Below are 6,398 nucleotides of genomic sequence, written 5' to 3'. Positions count from 1 at the left end.
ATCTATGGCATAGATTATAAACTGTGGAAGACATGGACATGGGACAATGGGGTGGTGAGAATTTAGAGCAGAGATGAGACCACACCTATTTGGGGAAGGACTCTTGGAGAAAAAGACATTTGAATTGGGCCTTAAGAAAGGGTGCATCAGAGACCAACAATAAATGCTTCCTGAATGTCTGTGTGCTCCTGTGCATTTCTCCCCTCGCAAGTGTGTTGGGACCACATGACCAGTTCTGACCAATGGACTATGGGTGGAAGAGACAGCAGTCACTTTTACGTGGAGACATTTGAGCCTCTCTCATCGGCTCACTTGCCCTAGTGACTGGATAAAGGACAACTTTCTCTCCAAAGTTCAAGTTGGATTTTGTGTGAGTAAAACATAAAATTTTATGCACCAAGAAACCTGGGTTTGTGGGTTTGTTTGATACTGCAGCATAGGTTAGCTGAAATAACACATAGGGGTAGGATTGCTTAATAAGGAGTGATGCCCAAATCCAGAGTAATGTTATTAAAAGGCTCATTTAGGGGGGAAGCGGTGTGAGGAGCTGGGAAGCCCCGAGTCTCATTGAAACGGGCCGCGATGGCCCTCCACAATCCGCAGTGTATTTTTGGAGGTTTTAGCCCTGATGAATTCAATCAGGTCTCCGTGACTCCTTGCTCTTCAGTTGAGATTCCCCCGTACAGTGGAACAGGTCTGTGCAGCATTTGGGCTGCAGATCCACTACCTGACCCCCGGCAGCACTGGCAGCCTCCGAGCACCATGGAATAGGTGATGCCTGGCAGCAAAATGGATAGTCAACTCCTGGGTGTAATGTCATTTTTCTCTGGTGATTCTTTTGAAAGTAAAGACAGAAATAGTGATCAAAGACAAGAATATCAGAGAATTGAATTTGGTGTTAATGAAGTAATTGAACCCAATGACTCTTTGCCGAGAAGCCCCAGCTACAGTATTTCAAGCACATTGAACCCTCAGGCCCCTGAGTTTATTCCTGGTTGTACAACTTCCAAACCGAGCCCCGATGGCATAGATAAGGAAGCAAGCTACAGCTCCACTGACTGCCAGTCCCCAGGCTCTGCCCTTGCTGAGGATAGCAGTTGCAGTGTGGAGGTAGAAGTTCTAGAAAACAATGGTCTCTCAGGTGGTCTTGGACAAAGGGAGCCTAAAAAGAAGAAAAAACAGCTCCCTGTATATTCTAGTTATCCAAAAGATGGTGGTGAAGATAGTATTTCCACAGAGGCCCTGTCAATGGCCATGCTAATTCAGCAGCTGCGAACAGCATCAGCATAGAGGATGCAGGGTTTGTGGGTGACCTGCCTCTGTCAGTTACACCCGGGACTTGTGACAGCCCTCAGAACTCCACGGACTCTGTCAGTGACAGTGGGGCTGAGTGGGCCTCTGGAAAGGCCCGGAGCACTCAGTGATGACACCAGGACTGCAGAGTAGCCAGAGGGGGTCCATGGAACTGATTTTGATCAGTCCTGCTTCCCTGGAGAGGCTGGCAGAGACAACCTGTTAAGGACAGCTGGGGCTCAGCCCTATGTTGGTACCAATACTACTGAAGACCCTGGAGTTGCTAATGGACAAATACTTGAATCCTCGGGTGAGGGCACAGCTGCCAATGGGGTGGAGTTGCACACTATGGAGAGCATAGATTTGGACCCAGCTAAACCCGAGCATGCTTCACCTCCTGCTGACGGCAGTCTCTGTGTCAGGAGCCCTTCCTGTCCACCAGCCCAAGTGCTGGACCAGTCTCTTTCATGATTCTAAGCCTTCTTCCTCTTCACTTGTGGCTTATGTGGAACAAAGTATTCCCCTCCTACCATGTCTCCCCTGGCCTCTGAAAAGCAGGTTGAAGTTAAAATAGGGCTTGGTCCAGTTTCAGAGGATTCCATAGCCATAAAGGTTGCAGAGTTACTGGAGGATGTAACCTTAATACATAAGCCAGTGTCATTGCAACCCCATGAGCTGATCAATAGAGGAAACTGGTGCTACATTAACACCACACTGCAGGCATTGGTTGCATACCCTCCAATGTACCACCTGATGAAGTTCATTCCTCTGTATTCAAAAGGGCAAAGGCCTTGTATGGCAACATCCATGATAGCTCTGTTTGGCTAATGAATGAGTTTACTAATATGCCAGTAGCTCCAAAATCCCGACAAGCTCTTGGGGGTAAAGTTGTGAGGGACATTCGCCTTGGACTTGCCTTTGTACCTACATATATCTACAGACTCCTGACCATGAACAAGTCGAGCCTGTCTGAGAAGGGCTGTGAAGAAGATGCTGAGGAGTATTTAGGTTTCATTCTAAACGTACTTCATGAGGAAATGTGGAACCTAAAAATCCTTCTCTCACCATATAACGAAAATCTTATGATTTCCAACAGGCCCAAGAGCCACTCACTTGATGAATACGAGCAGGAGGAGCAGTGGACAGAAGTGAGGATGAGTGGGAGCAAGCGGGCCCCAGGAGCAAGACTTCAGTCACCCGCCAGGCAGCTTCCGTTCAGACGCCCATCACCGCATTTCTGGTGGACACATCAGGTCTGTGGTTTACCAGCAGAGGTCAAAAGAATGTGCCACTTTGCAACCATTTTTCACGTTGCAGCTGGATATCCAGTCTGACCAGACACATGTAGTCCAGGGCGCATTGGAAAGGTTGGTGGCAAGAGAGTCTGTCCAAGGTTATACCACAGAACCCAAGCAAGAGGTTGAAATAAGCCAAAGAGTGAGTCTGGAAAAACTTCCTCCTGTTCTCGTGCTACACCTGAAACGGTTTGTTTATGAGAAGACTGGTGAATGTCAGAAGCTTATCAAAAAATATCCACCATCCTGTGGACTTGGAGATTAGTAAAGAACTTTCTCCAGGGGTTAAAAATAAGAATTTTAAATGCTACAGAACGTATTGGCTGTTTGCAGTGGTCTGTCATCACAGTGGCAGTCCCACAGCGGGTCACTACACTATGGACGTCTTCTGGATTGGTCTGAATGGCTTGCTGCGGTGCCTTGATGACCAGACGGTCAAGGTGATTAACCAGTACCAGGTGGTAAAACCAGCTGCTGAACACACAGCCTACCTCCTGTATTACCGCCGCGGGGACCTGCTGTGAGCTCCTGTGCCCTGTGTGTGCCCGGTGCCCGCTCTGTAGAACTCCATCTCTCACTGACTTCCTGTCTCTCTTTAGTGGCTCAGTAGAGAGAAGCTCTCCCTTTTGCAAAAACGGGCTAGAATGAAAAGGATTTGCCTTGGGCTTTGTGCACAACCTAATTATGTGGACTTCTAACTTCCAAGTCATCTGGTTGAAACAGACTGTTGGCTTGATTTTAGAATATACACAAACCCCCATATTTCTGAAATAATGCTGATTCCTGAGACAAGATAGTGGAACGGGCATTTGATTCCCAGCCTGATTGCTTAGTAGAATAAATCCTGCACCCGCAACACTTGTAAATTTGTGAAAATGAATTTTATCTTTCCTTAAAAAAGAAATTTTTTAATCCCTCACACTTTCCTCCCCACCCTTTAGTTTTTGATAAACAAGAGCCAGTTAAGTTATCAAAGAGGAAATAGTTCTTACTTCACAGAAAAATAAACACAAAAATAAGTTGCTCGTTCCTAATAGGAAGAATACATTTTGATAATTGTGCAATGAGAAATTGCTTCATATACATTGCAGAGCACATATTTGGAGTTACAATGTTAGTCTACATAGATGGGTGATTGTAACTTTATTGCCATTAAAAGATTTCAAATTGCATTCATGCTTCTGTGTACACAGGAGAAGTGGGCACCATGGTGAAGATTGGTACCTCTCCGCTAACTCTGCTGCCTGCTTTTCTACGATGCTGCGTCCCTAACTGTACACAGTGTAGTGATACCTATGAATATAAAGTCATTGCCCATCAATAAAAATCACTAAGTTGGTTTACAGAAAAAAGGCTCATTTAAAGACAAAAATATTGATGCATCCAGGATCACTGAACTCATAAAAAGTAAGGGCTTAATCAGCTCATAGAAACTCATGGCAGATTCTAAGTGAAGCTGAATTATCTTATACTTACTGAGATATTGTTTGGGAAGAGGGCAGTACCTTTATTACAGATGGAAAACAGAATCAATAAACTGGCTGAATAATGCATTAAGCAGTCTTAGTGAGTCCCTGAGTCACGGGCAACCCTAATAGATTAGTGTGGTTTGGAGGTCACATCCTCTGGGGTCAGTACCTTCAAAGGGAATATGAATAAAATTATTATTAGTGTATCAATTTAATAGGCACCTGGAGTGACAGGAGAAGTGAAGTAGGATTTTGGTCCTTGAAGAACTTGTGGTTGGGGAAGGGAGAGTCCACCCTCTGTATGGAATGAAGAAAGAAGGCAGGAAAGGAGTGACCCGCACGAGGAGGGCAGGTCAGAGAAGCCTTCTCAAACCTGTGGGCTGGGTCCCCGAGGAAGTGAGAGCTGTAGATGGGGGAACAGGAGGTGGACAGGTTGTCCGCTGTAGCTGAGTAGAGAACTGAACGGCCTGAGTTGCTGATGAGTAGAACTCATGAAGAATTTGTGTGAAAGTGCAAAAGTCCCAATCACAGGGAAGCAGTGGATTTCCATAAGGCAAAAGCGGCAAACTCTCTCTCAAAGTTTTTGCACCGTTAGGTATTTCTTGCTGCCTTGGAGATCTTATAAAATGTGACATGTGGTTGGCCATGACCAGCCCACACTCTGAAGAGAGGCCATCCTGCCTATTAGTGTTGAGTCTTTCTTCTTTCTCTCCTATTGGATATTCATCAGGTTGTTACGGCCTGTGGCTGTCATAAAGTTACTCCATTAGGCCAACTACATATCTTAACCCATTGTTTTCAACCTTTAAAAAAAAATCTCATGGCACACTTAAACCTATAGTTAAACTTCCAAGGCACACTTAAATTATGTTGATAAAAAAAGAGTAAAGAAAAGAATATACTTATTTTATTATCTTCTTTTGAAAATAATTTAATTAATGATCTTTAAAAATTTTTGTGACATACCTGAGACCCTCTCATGGCATACCAGCATGCTGTGGCACATTGGTTGAAAATCACTGTCTTAATTATAAGAGGGACTTAATCACACAAACACAAGCAGTGGAACCTAATTGTTTGTACCCTCAATGAGTCTCAAACAAACAAAAAAGAAAAAAAAAAGAGAAAAGAAAATCACTGTCTTTTTTTTTTTTCTTTGAGACAGAGCCTCAAGCTGTTCCCCTGGGTAGAGTGCTGTGGGATCACAGCTCACAGCAACCTCCAACTCCTGGGCTCAAGCGAGTCTCCTGCCTCAGCCTCCCAAGTAGTTGGGACCATAGGTGCCTGCCACAACGCCCGGCTATTGTTTTGGTTGCAGCCATCATTGTTGCTTGGCGGGCCCAGGCTGGATTTGAATCCACCACCTTAGGTGTATGTGGCTGGCGCCTTAGCCACTTAAGCCACAGGTGCTGAGCTGAAAATCACTGTCTTAACAAAACCAAAAGATTGGCTTTATTAACACACCGTCCTGCTGCCTGGTGCTTTGACCCATATGAACACCAGTTTCTTCATATGACTAGTGAGAATGAAATTAGATGAGATAATTCTTGTATGCAATGAGTAAGGTGTTGGCTTTTGGTAGATTCTTAATCACTGATGACATAATTCTGATCAATCTATTATTTTAATGATTAAATCAGAATGCATATGATCATAGAAAAAATCTCTTGGTTGATGATAAAAAGGGAAAATTGATTTTGTTTGAAATAATTTCAGGTTATGTTTATTTGCCTAGTTGGAAATCCAAAGTTCCAAACTGTTGAGGACAAAGTCAACGCTAATATTTTTGGTTTTTAACAACTCACTTGCTTTGCTTTTTTCCTTTCTTTTTATCATCAAAGTAAAGAGGCTGTTTCTGTATGTTCCCCAAATGAACAATGAATATGCCAATTTATGTTTAATCATTTCTTGGAAGCTATAAATTTTCAAAAATGAGCCAAATACATCAATTAGTATTTTGGAAATTCTTGGACATCTCTATCTTCCTGTCTTGGTGCCTTCAGGGTGGAAGATCGCCCTGACTTTTCACCTCCGAAGGAAAGCTGTGATTATTATACCTGCTTCTCTTCTCTAAAATTTCATTTTACTAGCAAAATGTTCAATTAAAAAAAAAAGGATCAAATGTCATTTGAGCAAGTGAACAGTAGAGATTGAGTTTTGAGGATGTTAAACTGAGAGTTAGAACAAATGGTGGCGTAAAATCCCTTGTGTTTGACACAGTGATTCAAACTGCACATTGCTATAGCTTTATACATAGAGATGTTGTTTTAGGAGAAATTTTTCTTTTTTTTTCCTACGAATTAAAGAAAACTTCTGTTCAATTGAAGTTGAAAGAGTGCCG

The 6,398-nt window shown here is 43.3% G+C and overlaps 1 pseudogene; it reads left to right on the top strand.

Annotated features, from left to right (window-relative positions):
- The first annotated feature begins 573 nt into the window (after positions 1 to 573).
- LOC100963129 lies at positions 574 to 3,112 on the top strand (annotated as a pseudogene).
- The last annotated feature ends 3,286 nt before the right edge of the window (positions 3,113 to 6,398 follow it).

Source organism: Otolemur garnettii, unplaced genomic scaffold (genome assembly GCF_000181295.1).
Source record: "Otolemur garnettii isolate 467f Iridium unplaced genomic scaffold, OtoGar3 scaffold00119, whole genome shotgun sequence".
Taxonomy (NCBI): domain Eukaryota; kingdom Metazoa; phylum Chordata; class Mammalia; order Primates; family Galagidae; genus Otolemur; species Otolemur garnettii.
This window is presented reverse-complemented; position numbering and strand designations above follow the sequence as displayed.